Raw genomic sequence first — 19,110 nt, forward strand, 5'->3', positions numbered from 1 at the left:
GTCTTTACCAGAAAGCATGGCTCAGCGGTATAGTCTTTGACTTATATATATAAAAGGTACCAAGTTCACCTCACAATCACGCTCTGTGGTCCTGTGTTCTCTTTGTGGGTTGCACTGCGGCCAACGACCACGGGTATTCTCCAGTCTTCCCTTAGAAAAACCCAAATGACAAACTTCCCATTGGAGACGAATAAAGGGAATTTATTATAGTCATTTATTCATCATAGGGAAATCAAAAAATCATCATCACCATCATCATCAACAGCAACAGCAACAAAAGCATCCCCTTCACTGGACCAACCCAACGCCAACCCATCATCATCAACATTGACAAATGAACTCAAATCAATTTCATGCAAGTTCAAATACTAACTTTTTAATTCTTTGTTATAGGACTTTAAAACATTTAATTGCAGAGGATGTAAAGTTTAATACAAATTATTTAGCAGGTTCCTTTATTTATCAAAGTTCACAATATCCAGCGTGCAGCCACCTAGGATTCACACTTCACATAATAAGATTGGGAGCAACAACAAACACATCCATAGAAGACGTTCATACAGGTCCTGTGTGAAAGAGAAATTGATAGAAGAATTAACAAAACAAAGTATTTGAATAATACGTCCTGCTCTCTCTCTCTCTCTCTCTCTCTCTCTTTCTCTCTCTCTCTCTATCTATCTCTATCTCTCTCTCTCTCTCTCTCTCTCGCTCTCTCTCTGATTGGTTGTACATCATTCTAACTAAGGTCTTTTGTCGGGAGGGAGACAGTTCATTCGTAATTTATTAATATATATTAATCGCCATTTAAACAATCTCTCTCCAGGGTGATATTAATTGGTTTCATCGTCATTTAACGACTCTCTTTGCTGGTGTCTTGATTGGACTTTAAAGCGCTCGAGGTTTTGACCCACGGGAAAAACTGCTACGACCCATTCCTGTTGCCGGTGTACCACGCGAGAATGACTCTATGGCCAAAAAGACTCTAGAGTTAAATTGGCGTACGCGAGGCACACTCTATAGTTAGTCTCGCGGCCGCGAGACTAGCTCTAGAGTCTGTCTCGCGTACGCCGATTTAACTCTAGAGTCTTTTTGGCGATAGAGTCATTCTGGCGTGCTACACCGGTTAAAACAAGTCACACATTGTCACTCTTTTTCTTCTTTTTACATCTGCTTGTTCAGACAAATATACAATCTTTCAGCTTTCATAATACGAACATTTTTACTTACGTTAAAGTGACTTTAAATGTTCACAATGCTCAATATCGCAACAATTGTCACAAAGAAAAATGGTTATTATAACATGCAAGTACAAGCAGGTTAGTGAGAACAAGTCAGTTTATCAAAACACCCATAATCAGATGTTAGCGCTTAAACTGTTTTACGTTAACGAGGTTGATCATATCACGTTTCTAATTTGTTATATAACAACTGATCTTTATTAGAATACACCGTATGTATAAAATTGTTAAGGCTAAGGTGATAAAAATTGTGGATTCAATTTTCTACACATCTTAATATTTACTTCATCATTATTCAATTTTCTACAAGAAACTATTATAGAAAAACAGATACGTATTGGAACATACAATATAAATCAAATCTATAGAGGCAAAGGTAATAAAAATGATGGATTCAATTCTCTACACATCTTAATCTTTTACGTCAGCATTATATAAAAGTGCGTGTCAATATGTCATGACTTTTACAAAGTTGAATCTATTACGTCATTGTTATATAAACGTGATTGTCAATATGCCATGACCCCGCTCACCCGTTCGGCGATCCGAAAGCGAGTGTCATCATCACCCATGATAATAACAACCTTCCGTTACGCGGAAATATCGCCAGCAGGTCAATGACAAGACACTTATTATTAATTGTAAAGCGGTTTGAGCAAATTTAGTAAAAATTGCTCTATATAAAGCTCAATTTTTTATTTTTTTATTTTAGGTTAATTTTGTTCATGATATTACGTTTCTAATGTACGAATTTTCTATCTTCTTAAAATTTGTGAACTGATTTGACTGGAAAAAGCTGCTTTAAAAAGCAATTTTCTATAATATTCTATTTCTAACTCTAGATTATGAACATATTAAACTCCTGGAAATCTCATTTTTGTTCCGATGTTAGATTAAAGATGAATTGTGTATTCAAGTTCTTTAAAATCATTATTGAAAAACTGATATTGGAACACACAATATATATCAAATTTATAGGAGTAAAGGTAATAATGATATTGGAATCAATTTATTTTTTACAAAGTTGAATTTATTACGTCATTGCTATATAAACGTGATTGTCAATATGCCATGACCCCGCTGACCCGTTCGGCGATCCGAAAGCGAGTGTCATCATCACCCATGATAATGACAACCTTCCGTTACGCGGAACTATCGCCAGCAGGTCAATGACAAGACACTTATTTTAGGTTAATTTTGATAATTATATTACGTTTGTAATGAACGAATTTTCTATCTTCTTAACAATTTTGAACTGATTTGTAGGAAAAAGCTGCATTAAAAAGCAATTTTTTATAATATTCTATTTCTAACTCTAGATTATGAAAATATTAAACTCCTAGAAATCTCATTTTTGTTCCGATGTTGGATTAAAGATGAATTGTGTATTCATTTTTTTAAAAAATTATTATTGATAAAATGATATTGGATCCCACAATATATATCAAATTTATAGGAGTAAAGGTAATAATGATATTGGAATCAATTTTTTACAAAGTTAAATTTATTACTTCATTGCTATAAAACGTGATTGTCAATATGCCATGACCCCGCTGACCCGTTCGGCGATCCGAAAGCGAGTGTCATCATCACCCATGATAATGACAACCTTCCGTTACGCGGAACTATCGCCAGCAGGTCAAATGACAAGACACTTATTTTAGGTTAATTTTGATAATTATATTACGTTTGTAATGTACGACTTTTCTATCTTCTTAACAATTTTGAACTGATTTGTAGGAAAAAGCTGCATTAAAAAGCAATTTTCTATAATATTCTATTTCAAACTCTAGACTATGAACATATTAAACTCCTAGAAATCTCTTTTTTGTTCCAATGATAGAATAAAGATGAATTGTGTATTCAATTATTTTTTTTAAATTATTATTGAAAAACTGATATTGGAACACACAATATATATCAAATTTATAGGTGTAAAGGTAATATTGATATTGGAATCATTTTTTTTACAAAGTTGAATCTATTACGTCATTGCTATATAAACGTGGTTGTCAATATGCCATGACCCCGCTGACCCGTTCGGCGATCCGAAAGCGAGTGTCATCATCTCCCATGATAATGACAACCTTCCGTTACGCGGAACTATCGTCAGCAGGTCAATGACAAGACACTTATTTTAGGTTAATTTTGAAAATTATATTACGTTTGTAAGGTACGAATTTTCTATCTTCTTAACAATTTTGAACTGATTTGTAGGAAAAAGCTGCATTAAAAAGCAATTTTCTATAATATTCTATTTCTAACTCTAGACTATGAACATATTAAACTCCTAGAAATCTCTTTTTTGTTCCAATGTTAGATTAAATATGAATTGTGTATTCAATTTTCTAAAAACATTTTTATTGAAAAAGTGATATTGGAACAAACAATATATATATTAAATCTATGGAGGTAAAGTAATAAAGAAATTGGAATCAATTTTTTAAACACATTTTAATCTATTACGTCATTGTTATATAAACGTGATTGTCAATATGCCATGACCCCGCTGACCCGTTCGGCGATCCGAAAGCGAGTGTCATCATCACCCATGATAATAACAACCTTCCGTTACGCGGAACTATCGCCAGCAGGTCAATGACAAGACACTTATTATTACTTGTAACACGCTTTGAGTACATTTAGTAGATAATTGGCTATATAAAGCTCAATTTTTTATTTTTTTTATTTTAGGTTAATTTTGTTCATGATATTACGTTTCTAATGTACGAATTTTCAATCTTCTTAACAATTTTGAACTGATTTGTAGGAAAAAGCTGCATTAAAAAGCAATGTTCAATTAAAGTCTATTTCTAACTCTAGACTATGAAAATATTAAACTCCTAGAAATCTCATTTTTGTTCCGATGTTGGATTAAAGATGAATTGTGTATTCATTTTTTTTAAAATTATTATTGATAAAATGATATTGGATCACACAATATATATCAAATTTATAGGAGTAAAGGTAATAATGATATTGGAATCAATTTTTTTACAAAGTTGAATTTATTACGTCATTGCTATATAAACGTGGTTGTCAATATGCCATGACCCCGCTGACCCGTTCGGCGATCCGAAAGCGAGTGTCATCATCACCCATGATAATGACAACCTTCCGTTACGCGGAACTATCGCCAGCAGGTCAATGACAAGACACTTATTTTAGGTTAACTTTGATAATTATATTACGTTTGTAATGTACGACTTTTCAATCTTCTTAACAATTTTGAACTGATTTGTAGGAAAAAGCTGCATTAAAAAGCAATTTTCTATAATATTCTATTTCAAACTCTAGATTATTAAAATATTAAACTCCTAGAAATCTCTTTTTGTTCCAATGATAGAATAAAGATGAATTGTGTATTCAATTATTTTTTTAAAATTATTATTGAAAAAGTGATATTGGAACAAACAATATATATATTAAATCTATGGAGGTAAAGGTAATAAAGAAATTGGAATCAATTTTTTAAACACATTTTAATCTATTACGTCATTGTTATATAAACGTGATTGTCAATATGCCATGACCCGCTGACCCGTTCGGCGATCCGAAAGCGAGTGTCATCATCACCCATGATAATAACAACCTTCCGTTACGCGGAACTATCGCCAGCAGGTCAATGACAAGACACTTATTATTACTTGTAACGCGCTTGAGTACATTTAGTAGATAATTGGCTATATAAAGCTCAATTTTTTATTATTTTTATTTTAGGTTAATTTTGTTCATGATATTACGTTTCTAATGTACGAATTTTCAATCTTCTTAACAATTTGAACTGATTTGTAGGAAAAAGCTGCATTAAAAAGCAATGTTCAATTAAAGTCTATTTCTAACTCTAGACTATGAAAATATTAAACTCCTAGAAATCTCATTTTTGTTCCGATGTTGGATTAAAGATGAATTGTGTATTCATTTTTTTTTTAAAAAATTATTATTGATAAAATGATATTGGATCCCACAATATATATCAAATTTATAGGAGTAAAGGTAATAATGATATTGGAATCAATTTTTTTACAAAGTTAAATTTATTACTTCATTGCTATATAAACGTGATTGTCAATATGCCATGACCCCGCTGACCCGTTCGGCGATCCGAAAGCGAGTGTCATCATCACCCATGATAATGACAACCTTCCGTTACGCGGAACTATCGCCAGCAGGTCAATGACAAGACACTTATTTTAGGTTAATTTTGATAATTATATTACGTTTGTAATGTACGACTTTTCTATCTTCTTAACAATTTTGAACTGATTTGTAGGAAAAAGCTGCATTAAAAAGCAATTTTCTATAATATTCTATTTCAAACTCTAGACTATGAACATATTAAACTCTAAAAATATCTTTTTTGTTCCAATGTTAGATTAAAGATGAATTGTGTATTCAATTTTCTAAAAACATTTTTATTGAAAAAGTGATATTGGAACAAACAATATATATATTAAATCTATGGAGGTAAAGGTAATAAAGACATTGGAATCAATTTTTTAAACACATTTTAATCTATTACGTCATTGTTATATAAACGTGATTGTCAATATGCCATGACCCCGCTGACCCGTTCGGCGATCCGAAAGCGAGTGTCATCATCACCCATGATAATAACAACCTTCCGTTACGCGGAACTATCGCCAGCAGGTCAATGACAAGACACTTATTATTACTTGTAACGCGCTTTGAGTACATTTAGTAGATAATTGGCTATATAAAGCTCAATTTTTTATTATTTTTATTTTAGGTTAATTTTGTTCATGATATTACGTTTCTAATGTACGAATTTTCAATCTTCTTAACAATTTTGAACTGATTTGTAGGAAAAAGCTGCATTAAAAAGCAATGTTCAATTAAAGTCTATTTCTAACTCTAGACTATGAAAATATTAAACTCCTAGAAATCTCATTTTTGTTCCGATGTTGGATTAAAGATGAATTGTGTATTCATTTTTTTTTAAAATTATTATTGATAAAATGATATTGGATCCACAATATATATCAAATTTATAGGAGTAAAGGTAATAATGATATTGGAATCAATTTTTTTACAAATTGAATTATTACGTCATTGCTATATAAACGTGATTGTCAATATGCCATGACCCCGCTGACCCGTTCGGCGATCCGAAAGCGAGTGTCATCATCACCCATGATAATGACAACCTTCCGTTACGCGGAACTATCGCCAGCAGGTCAATGACAAGACACTTATTTTAGGTTAATTTTGATAATTAGTATTACGTTTGTAATGTACGACTTTCTATTCATTTCATTAACAATTTTGAACTGATTTGTAGGAAAAAGCTTCATTAAAAAGCAATTTTCTATAATATTCTATTTCAAACTCTAGATTATTAAAATATTAAACTCTAGAAATCTCTTTTTTGTTCCAATGATTAGAATAAAGATGAATTGTGTATTCAATTTTCTAAAAACATTTTATTGAAAAAGTGATATTGGAACAAACAATATATATATTAAATCTATGGAGGTAAAGGTAATAAAGAAATTGGAATCAATTTTTTAAACACATTTAATCTATTACGTCATTGTTATATAAACGTGATTGTCAATATACCATGACCCCGCTGACCCGTTCGGCGATCCGAAAGCGAGTGTCATCATCACCCATGATAATAACAACCTTCCGTTACGCGGAACTATCGCCAGCAGGTCAATGACAAGACACTTATTACTTGTAACGCGCTTTGAGTACATTTAGTAGATAATTCGCTATATAAAGCTCATTTTTTATTATTTTTATTTTAGGTTAATTTTGTTCATGATATTACGTTTCTAATGTACGAATTTTCAATCTTCTTAACAATTTTGAACTGATTTGTAGGAAAAAGCTGCATTAAAAAGCAATGTTCAATTAAAGTCTATTTCTAACTCTAGATTATGAAAATATTAAACTCCTAGAAATCTCATTTTTGTTCCGATGTTGGATTAAAGATGAATTGTGTATTCATTTTTTTTAAAAATTATTATTGATAAAATGATATTGGATCCACAATATATATCAAATTTATAGGAGTAAAGGTAATAATGATATTGGAATCAATTTTTTTACAAAGTTATAATTTATTACTTCATTGCTATATAAACGTGATTGTCAATATGCCATGACCCCGCTGACCCGTTCGGCGATCCGAAAGCGAGTGTCATCATCACCATGATAATGACAACCTTCCGTTACGCGGAACTATCGCCAGCAGGTCAATGACAAGACACTTATTTTAGGTTAATTTTGATAATTATATTACGTTTGTAATGTACGACTTTTCTATCTTCTTAACAATTTTGAACTGATTTGTAGGAAAAAGCTGCATTAAAAAGCAATTTTCTATAATATTCTATTTCAAACTCTAGACTATGAAAATATTAAACTCCTAGAAATCTCTTTTTGTTCCATGATAGATAAAGATGAATTGTGTATTCAATTTTTTTTTTAAATTATTATTGAAAAATGATATTGGAACACACAATATATATCAAATTTATAGGTGTAAAGGTAATATTGATATTGGAATCATTTTTTTTACAAAGTTGAATCTATTACGTCATTGCTATATAAACGTGGTTGTCAATATGCCATGACCCGCTGACCCGTTTGGCGATCCGAAAGCGAGTGTCATCATCTCCCATGATAATGACAACCTTTCGTTACGCGGAACTATCGTCAGCAGGTCAATGACAAGACACTTATTTTAGGTTAATTTTGATAATTATATTACGTTTGTAATGTACGAATTTTCTATCTTCTTAACAATTTTGAACTGATTTGTAGGAAAAAGCTGCATTAAAAAGCAATTTTCTATAATATTCTATTTCTAACTCTAGACTATGAACATATTAAACTCCTAGAAATCTCTTTTTTGTTCCAATGTTAGATTAAATATGAATTGTGTATTCAATTTTCTAAAAACATTTTTATTGAAAAAGTGATATTGGAACAAACAATATATATATTAAATCTATGGAGGTAAAGGTAATAAAGAAATTGGAATCAATTTTTTAAACACATTTTAATCTATTACGTCATTGTTGTATAAACGTGATTGTCAATATGCCATGACCCCGCTGACCCGTTCGGCGATCCGAAAGCGAGTGTCATCATCACCCATGATAATAACAACCTTCCGTTACGCGGAACTATCGCCAGCAGGTCAATGACAAGACACTTATTATTACTTGTAACGCGATTTGAGTACATTTAGTAGATAATTGGCTATATAAAGCTCAATTTTTTATTATTTTTATTTAAGGTTAATTTTGTTCATGATATTACGTTTCTAATGTACGAATTTTCTATCTTCTTAAAATTTGTGAACTGATTTGACTGGAAAAAGCTGCATTAAAAAGTAATTTTCTATAATATTCTATTTCTAACTCTAGACTATGAACATATTAAACTCCTAGAAATCTCATTTTTGTTCCGATGTTGGATTAAAGATCAATTGTGTATTCGATTTTTTTAAAATTATTATTGAAAAACTGATATTGTAACACACAAAAAATATCAAATTTATAGGAGTAAAGGTAATAATGATATTGGAATCAATTTTTTTTTACAAAGTTAAATCTATTACGTCATTGTTATATAAACGTGGTTGTCAATATGCCATGACCCCGCTTACCCGTTCGCGATCCGAAAGCGAGTGTCATCATCACCCATGATAATAACAACCTTCCGTTACACGGATCTATCGCCAGCAGGTTAATGACAAGACACTTATTTTAGGTTAATTTTGATAATTATATTACGTTTCTAATGTAAGAATTTTCTATCTTCTTAAAATTTGTGAACTAATTTGACTGGAAAAAGCTGCATCAAAAAGCGATTTTCTATAATATTTTTCTATCTCTAACTCTAGATTATGAACATATTAAACTCCTAGAAATCTCTTTTTTGTTCCAATGTTAGATTAAAGATGAATTGTGTATTCAATTTTCTAAAAACATTTTTATTGAGAAAGTGATATTGGAACAAACAATATATATATTAAATCTATGGAGGTAAAGGTAATAAAGACATTGGAATCATTTTTTAAACACATTTTAATCTGTTACGTCATTGTTATATAAACGTGAATGTCAATATGCCCCGACCCCGCTGACCCGTCGGCGATCCGAGAGCGAGTGTCATCATCATCACCACAAGTTCTACCATTGCAAGGAAAGTGACTTCTACAACTACAGTCCACAACCGAACTACCTGTAAATTCAGGCACCGTCTGCGGAGACGCAAGCGTGTCACATACTAGAGGGAATTCATACCTGGTTCTGTGTCCGACTGCGACGACGACTGCTAACGAGGGAAGTTCTTGGTTGCTTTCCAGTATAGAAGTCACCGTCCATTGATAATCAACAGAGTCCCCACGGTTCGCAAACAACGATGACAACCTCCCGTTACGCGGAACTATCGCCAGCAAGCCAATGACAAGACACTCCAATAAAAAGGCACTTTTTTGGCCTTATTTCTTTAATCTTTATATGCTCAATCACTGTTTAATTATATTGTCCCTTATTTCTTTACTAAACAAATGCTCAGTCCTTTGTTGTGGCCAAGGTAAGAGTTTCAGGATTGCAATGTTGATTTCTTTGCATATTTGGTAAAAGGATGGATTCAATTTTCTACAATATCTTAATTTATTACGTAATCGTTTTATAAACGAGAGTGTCAATATATCATGACATAACTGACCCGTCGTAAAATATTCAGTTTTGATTTGGTCTATGCTTAAAAATAAACTGCGTATTCAATATTTATGTCAAGAATGGCTAGTATTACCTGTAATAACCTATTACGTCATGAGTAACAATATGTCATGGCCCCGCTGACCCGTCGGCGATCCGAAAGCGAGTGTCATCATCACCGCCCATGATAATAACAACCTCCCGTTACGCGAACTATCGCCAGCAGGCCAATGACACGACACTCTTAATATATAGACAATTTTGGCTGTTATAAGAATGAAGCTTTACTTTCTGGGTAATTATGGAATATTTTAATTTTTTTTTATCTACATACCTAACAAGTAATACGAATATCTCATAGAACCATTATTATTATTATTTGTCTATATCTAACTTAAGGTATGAAGATATTAAACTCATAAAGTACGAACATCTCATAGAACTATTATTATTTGTCTATTTCTAACTTAAGGTATGAAGATATTAAACTCGTAAAGTACTCATGTTTGTTTTGATCTTTGACCTAAGATTAAAAAGGTAAGTTGGGTATTCAATTTTGCAGCATATTTGGTTATATAATAACTGGTATTGGTATACGTTATCTGTATCAAATCTATATAGGAAAAGCTTATCTTAATGGTTTCAATTTTTTACCCGTCTTAACCTATTACGATATCATTAAAAAACATGAGTATCAATATGTCATGGCCCCGCTGACCCGTCGGCGATCCGAGAGCGAGTGTCATCATCACCGCCCATGATAATAACAACCTCCCGTTACGCGGAACTATCGCCAGCAGGCCAATGACACGACACTCTTAATATATAGACAATTTTGGCTGTTATATGAATGAAGCGTTACTTTTTGGGTAATTATGGAATATTTTAGTTTATTTATATACAGACTTGCTAACTAATACAAAAATCTCATAGAACTATTATTATTATTATTATTATTATTATTTGTCTATATCTAACTAAAGTATGAAGATATGAAACTCGTAAAGTACTCGTGTTTGCTTTGATCTTTGATATCTTAGATTAAAAAGGTAAGTTGGATATTCAATTTTGCAGCATATTTGGTTATATAAGAACTGGTATTGGAATACACTATCTATATCAAATCTATATAGAAAAATGTTATCTTAATAGTTTCAATTTTTACCAGTCTTAACCTATTACGATATCATTAAAAAAAAACATGAGTATCAATATGTCATGGCCCCGCTGACCCGTCGGCGATCCGAGAGCGAGTGTCATCATCACCGCCCATGATAATAACAACCTCCCGTTACGCGGAACTATCGCCAGCAGGCCAATGACACGACACTCTTAATATATAGACAATTTTGGCTGTTATATGAATGAAGCGTTACTTTTTGGGTAATTATGGAATATTTTAGTTTATTTATATACAGACTTGCCAACTAATACGAAAATCTCATAGAACTATTATTATTATTATTATTATTATTATTATTATTATTATTATTATTATTATTTATTATTATTATTATTATTATTATATTATTATTATTATTATTATTATTATTATTATTATTATTATTATTATTATTATTATTTGTCTATATCTAACTTAAGGTATGAAGATATTAAACTCGTAAAGTACTCGTGTTTGCTTTGATCTTTGATATCTTAGATTAAAAAGGTAAGTTGGATATTCAATTTTGCAGCATATTTGGTTATATAAGAACTGGTATTGGAATACACTATCTATATCAAATCTAAATAGAAAAATGTTATCTTAATAGTTTCAATTTTTACCAGTCTTAACCTATTACGATATCATTAAAAAAACATGAGTATCAATATGTCATGGCCCCGCTGACCCGTCGGCGATCCGAGAGCGAGTGTCATCATCACCGCCCATGATAATAACAACCTCCCGTTACGCGGAACTATCGCCAGCAGGCCAATGACACGACACTCTTAATATATAGACAATTTTGACTGTTATATGAATGAAGCGTTACTTTTTGGGTAATTATGGAATATTTTAGTTTATTTATATACAGACTTGCCAACTAATACGAAAATCTCATAGAACTATTATTATTATTATTATATATTATTATTATTATTATTATTATTATTATTATTATTATTATTATTATTATTATTATTATTATTATTATTATTATTATTATTATTATTATTATTATTATTATTATTATTATTATTTGTCTATATCTAACTAAAGTATGAAGATATGAAACTCGTAAAGTACTCGTGTTTGCTTTGATCTTTGATATCTTAGATTAAAAAGGTAAGTTGGATATTCAATTTTGCAGCATATTTGGTTATATAAGAACTGGTATTGGAATACACTATCTATATCAAATCTATATAGAAAAATGTTATCTTAATAGTTTCAATTTTTACCAGTCTTAACCTATTACGATATCATTAAAAAAAAACATGAGTATCAATATGTCATGGCCCCGCTGACCCGTCGGCGATCCGAGAGCGAGTGTCATCATCACCGCCCATGATAATAACAACCTCCCGTTACGCGGAACTATCGCCAGCAGGCCAATGACACGACACTCTTAATATATAGACAATTTTGGCTGTTATATGAATGAAGCGTTACTTTTTGGGTAATTATGGAATATTTTAGTTTATTTATATACAGACTTGCCAACTAATACGAAAATCTCATAGAACTATATTATTATTATTATTATTATTATTATTATTATTATTATTATTATTATTATTATTATTTATTATTATTATTATTATTATTATATTATTTGTCTATATCTAACTTAAGGTATGAAGATATTAAACTCGTAAAGTACTCGTGTTTGCTTTGATCTTTGATCTCTTAGATTAAAAAGGTAAGTTGGATATTCAATTTTGCAGCATATTTGGTTATATAAGAACTGGTATTGGAATACACTATCTATATCAAATCTAAATAGAAAAATGTTATCTTAATAGTTTCAATTTTTACCAGTCTTAACCTATTACGATATCATTAAAAAAACATGAGTATCAATATGTCATGGCCCCGCTGACCCGTCGGCGATCCGAGAGCGAGTGTCATCATCACCGCCCATGATAATAACAACCTCCCGTTACGCGGAACTATCGCCAGCAGGCCAATGACACGACACTCTTAATATATAGACAATTTTGGCTGTTATATGAATGAAGCGTTACTTTTTGGGTAATTATGGAATATTTTAGTTTATTTATATACAGACTTGCCAACTAATACGAAAATCTCATAGAACTATATTATTATTATTATAATTATTATTTATTATTATTATTATTATATATTATTATTATTATTATATTATTATTAATTATTATTATTATTATTATTATTATTATTATTATTATTTGTCTATATCTAACTTAAGGTTTGAAGATATTAAACTCGTAAAGTACTCGTGTTTGCTTTGATCTTTGATATCTTAGATTAAAAAGGTAAGTTGGATATTCAATTTTGCAGCATATTTGGTTATATTAAGAACTGGTATTGGAATACACTATCTATATCAAATCTATATAGAAAAATGTTATCTTAATAGTTTCAATTTTTACCAGCCTTAACCTATTACGATATCATTAAAAAAAACATGAGTATCAATATGTCATGGCCCCGCTGACCCGTCGGCGATCCGAGAGCGAGTGTCATCATCACCGCCCATGATAATAACAACCTCCCGTTACGCGGAACTATCGCCAGCAGGCCAATGACACGACACTCTTAATATATAGACAATTTTGGCTGTTATATGAATGAAGCGTTACTTTTTGGGTAATATGGAATATTTTAGTTTATTTATATACAGACTTGCCAACTAATACGAAAATCTCATAGAACTATTATTATTATTATTATTATTATTATTATTATTATTATTATTATTATTATTATTATATTATTATTATTATTATTATTATTATTATTATTATTATTTTTGTCTATATCTAACTTAAGGTTTGAAGATATTAAACTCGTAAAGTACTCGTGTTTGCTTTGATCTTTGATATCTTAGATTAAAAAGGTAAGTTGGAATTCAATTTTGCAGCATATTTGGTTATATAAGAACTGGTATTGGAATACACTATCTATATCAAATCTATATAGAAAAATGTTATCTTAATAGTTTCAATTTTTTACCAGCCTTAACCTATTACGATATCATTAAAAAAACATGAGTATCAATATGTCATGGCCCCGCTGACCCGTCGGCGATCCGAGAGCGAGTGTCATCATCACCGCCCATGATAATAACAACCTCCCGTTACGCGGAACTATCGCCAGCAGGCCAATGACACGACACTCTTAATATATAGACAATTTTGGCTGTTATATGAATGAAGCGTTACTTTTTGGGTAATTATGGAATATTTTAGTTTTTTTTATCTACAGACCTGCCAAGTAATACGAAAATCTCATAGAACTATTATTATTATTATTATTATTTATCTATATCTAACTTAAGGTTTGAAGATATTAAACTCGTAAAGTACTCGTGTTTGCTTTGATCTTTGATATCTTAGATTAAAAAGGTAAGTTGGATATTCAATTTTGCAGCATATTTGGTTATATAAGAACTGGTATTGGAATACACTATCTATATCAAATCTATATAGAAAAATGTTATCTTAATAGTTTCAATTTTTTACCAGCCTTAACCTATTACGATATCATTAAAAAAACATGAGTATCAATATGTCATGGCCCCGCTGACCCGTCGGCGATCCGAGAGCGAGTGTCATCATCACCGCCCATGATAATAACAACCTCCCGTTACGCGGAACTATCGCCAGCAGGCCAATGACACGACACTCTTAATATATAGACAATTTTGGCTGTTATATGAATGAAGCGTTACTTTTTGGGTAATTATGGAATATTTTAATTTTTTTTTATCTACAGACCTGCCAACTAATACGAAAATCTCATAGAACTATTATTATTATTATTATTATTATTTATCTATATCTAACTTAAGGTATGAAGATATTAAACTCGTAAAGTACTCGTGTTTGCTTTGATCTTTGATATCTTAGATTAAAAAGGTAAGTTGGATATTCAATTTTGCAGCATATTTGGTTATATAAGAACTGGTATTGGAATACACTATCTATATCAAATCTATATAGAAAAATGTTATCTTAATAGTTTCAATTTTTTACCAGCCTTAACCTATTACGATATCATTAAAAAAACATGAGTATCAATATGTCATGGCCCCGCTGACCCGTCGGCGATCCGAGAGCGAGTGTCATCATCACCGCCCATGATAATAACAACCTCCCGTTACGCGAACTATCGCCAGCAGGCCAATGACATGATACTCTTAATATATAGACAATTCTGGCTGTTATAAGAATGAAGCTTTACTTTGTGGGTAATTATGGAATATTTTAGTTTATTTATCTACAGACCTGCCAAGTAATACGAAAATCTCATAGAACTATTATTATTTGTCTATTTCTAACTTAAGGTATGAAGACATTAAACTTGTAAAGTACTCATGTTTGATTTGATCTTTGATTGAATCTTAAAAAGGTAAGTTAGGTATTCAATTTTTGTAGCATTTGTGGTTATATAAGAACTGGTATTGGAACACACTACCTGTAACAACTCTATATAGGAAAAGGTTATCTTAATCGTTTCAATTTTCTACACAACTTACTAAAAACATTTAATAACTATCGCCAGAAGACCTCCTATGACATGCTACTTTTAATATAAAGACAATCTTTGCTGTTATGTGAACGAAACTTTACTTTGAGAGTAACTATGGGATATTTTTTATTTCTATCTACAGACCTGCCAAATAATACGGAAATCTTGTAGAGTTTGTATGATTCGTCTATTCCTAACTTAAGGTATGAACATATTAAACTCGTAAGGTACTCATTTCTGTTTTGATCTAGAACTAACAGATAAATTGGCTATTCAATGTTTGTAGCATATTTGGTTATATAATAAACCACCACCTGTTTTACATCTATAGAGGCTAAGGTAATAGAGGTAATGGATTCAACTTTCTACACATCATAATCTATTACGTCATCATTAAATAAACACGAGTATCAATATGTCATGACCCCGCTGACCCGTCGGCGATCCGAAAGCGAGTGTCATCATCACCGCCCATGATGATAACAACCACCCGTTACGCGGAACTATCGCCAGCAGGTCAATGACAAGAGACTCTATAGATAAAAACAGATATGCCAAGTAATACAAAAATCTCGTATACCTACAAGATTATGTTTCCAATTTTAGAAATGCATTATAATATTTAATCCATTTAACCTGCTTATACTTATATGTTTAGTTTAAAACCTGAACATAAATATATTCAACTTTAAATTAAATTGTTGTAGAATACTGTTGATAAAAATTATTCATTATTTAAGTTAAATACACTCATTTTTTCTGTTAGAAATACATATTTTAAAAGTGTTAGGAAGCCAGATCTGTAATAAGAGCACCATAATAACTTTATTATAAAAAGTAAATTCGGAGATGTGATAATTTATTCATGTCTCTTGTGGCTCTTTAAAATAATAGTTACCTAATAACAAAAATGATTTTATATATATATATATATATATATATATATATATATATATATATATATATATATATATATAAAACATTTTAAGTATAATTATTATTGTTTAACTTCTACAGTACTGTTTCGTGTCTCTAGGACAATCTACGGGAAGTGTGTGTAATCGTTATTGTTGTTTCCTTCAGACACATACACAAACGACATTCTACTACACTAAGCGAACACATTTGGAACCTCAAAGAAAAATACATACAACACAGCATCACATAGAAAATCATCTCCAGAGCACAGTCGTACTACCCCTCTTCTAAGATTTGCAACCTCTGCTAGAAGACAGATTGTTCATCATCACAAAACCGACCATGGCAACACTCAAAAGAAGAAACGAACTAAAATCCCCATGCAGACATAGAAACAAACACCTTTTATGTAATTACGAACCTCCATAAACACGATTCTAGAAAAATACGAAAAACACAGCAATCTACTTTCACTTCCACTTCCACATTGCATGCAACTTCAAACCACCATAAGAGTCTCGACACCAAAACATCATAGGAAGTATGAAACAACACACAATCATAAACAACAATAACGATACACACACTTCCCGTAGATTGTCCTAGTGACATGAAACAGTAATGTAGAAATTAAACAATAATAATTATATTTAAAATGTTTATAAAAAGCTCCTTTTATCAAAAAGTTGAGCACTATTATTTCATGGTTTTTGCTTTTATAATATATATATATATATATATATATATATATATATATATATATATATATATATATGTATGTATTTGTTTGTAATTACAATAATCAGTTATAGATGCCAGGCCTTGTTATTCCTGATTTGTTTATTTCAAAGGTAATTATGGATATAATCCATGGTAAAATATTTAAAATAATACAATGGTCAATACATATAAGAATGGTTAGCATAACATAGAAATACAAGGAGGTTAGGAATAACAAACTAAATTGTATATGAAAATCTCGCGACAAGATATATGAAATAAACCATCAACTATAATATGATACCTGGTCTGATAATATCTTTTCATTGTAACACGTTAATAATATCTCTTAATCTCACATCTTTTGACTTTGTCTTTAAAAAAACAATGTTTTTCAGTTTAATATTATCAGGTATATAAATAATTGAATCAGGCTTAATTTGATCGCAAATTTTAAAATAATTACATTTTTATTGTTATATTCAAAACTCCATTATTATTTCATGTTAAAACATAAAATGTTTTCGTCTTGATTAATTTAATAATATATTGAGGAACACACCATGAAAGATAAGAGCAAAAAGGATTTTTTAAATGGAAAATAAACCTTCGTATAGACTAGATAGAACGGAATACTGCCTGCTGCTATTGGAAAGAGCTCTTACGCCATGTGTTGAAAGTGCTCTTTTCCTAAAAACGTTCCAAACACCAGAAAAATATTGTTTAACTTTAATAAATTGATTGATAATGTTCTGCATGAAACAATGTTAATGATGCTTTTTGAGCTGACATCATTTTTCTCCACTTGGTTGCCTTCAACTAAGATGTTTGTATTTGTAAGTTGAAAATTGTAAATAAATATGAAGATGCTTACAAACTATCACTTTATATTCATAAGTAAAAGTGGGTAATACTGATCTTATAATTACAAAATTTAAAATATATATTTATAATCGGAGAGATAGAAAAAAAATATAGACAAAGTAATAAAGATGAAAAAGCATGAAATACTTGTAAACAAAGAAATATCAATAAAAAGTTTTAACAAATTATCTTATTTACTATAGCAATCGTGTCTATTTCCTTTAAAAGTCACATAATTGATGGAGATTGATGGATGAATGAATACATAGATAGATACATAGAGATAGATAGACAGATAAATGGATGAACATACGTAAAGGAAGGTAGGTAGATATATAAATAGATAAAGAGATACATACAGATGGATAGATAGATAGATAAACTCAGTATCCTTAATGTGTGGAGCTATCTGTGAGCTGTGACGGACATTTTAAGAATGCCCGTGCAAAAATGGTGTGCAATCAAGACAATTCAATTTTGTTTCGATCAGTATCTATCCCTGTTGCTGTTGAGATGTAGTATAATGTCCAAATTAATACAACGCTTTTAAAGCTGTCGATTGTAAAAAGTGAATATAAAATGAACATAACGGTTTGGAAAAAAAAAGAACATAATATTTTACACGGACCGTTTCGGACTCAATACACTTCCTCAGCCAACATGAACTTATAAAACAACAACACAAACATTTGATAGTGATAGCTAATGCCTCACATAAAATTATCAGTTATCAAATAAATGGTATAATCATAGCATCCTAGAATATATCAAAAACAAATAGAGTAACACACAAGAAATGATTCCAGAAATAATATTTCAAGAAAGGACAACCATTTCTTGTCCTTTTAGATAGGAAAAAAATGAAATCAAAACATTTTGGAATCCTTTTGAATATACAAAACAGTGAATCACATCACGAAAATCCAGTATTAGAAGAGAAGTCCAATCCTATGAAAACGCAAAACACTATTCAATCCTTCGAAAT

At 30.7% G+C, this 19,110-nt stretch overlaps 1 long non-coding RNA gene across 1 annotated transcript in view; it reads right to left on the minus strand.

The window, feature by feature from the left end:
• Positions 1-411: 411 nt before the first annotated feature.
• LOC144975610 (uncharacterized) overlaps positions 412-19,110 on the minus strand; it is a 28,563-nt gene continuing 9,864 nt past the window's right edge. Inside the window, exon 4 of the long non-coding RNA XR_013645953.1 lies at positions 412-566. This is a non-coding gene — a long non-coding RNA (uncharacterized LOC144975610). The remainder of the gene's footprint in view (positions 567-19,110) is intronic.

This window comes from Berghia stephanieae, chromosome 6 (assembly GCF_034508935.2).
Source record: "Berghia stephanieae isolate SIO BIC M18660-M18661 chromosome 6, UCSD_Bste_1.3, whole genome shotgun sequence".
NCBI classification, from domain to species: Eukaryota; Metazoa; Mollusca; class Gastropoda; order Nudibranchia; family Aeolidiidae; genus Berghia; species Berghia stephanieae.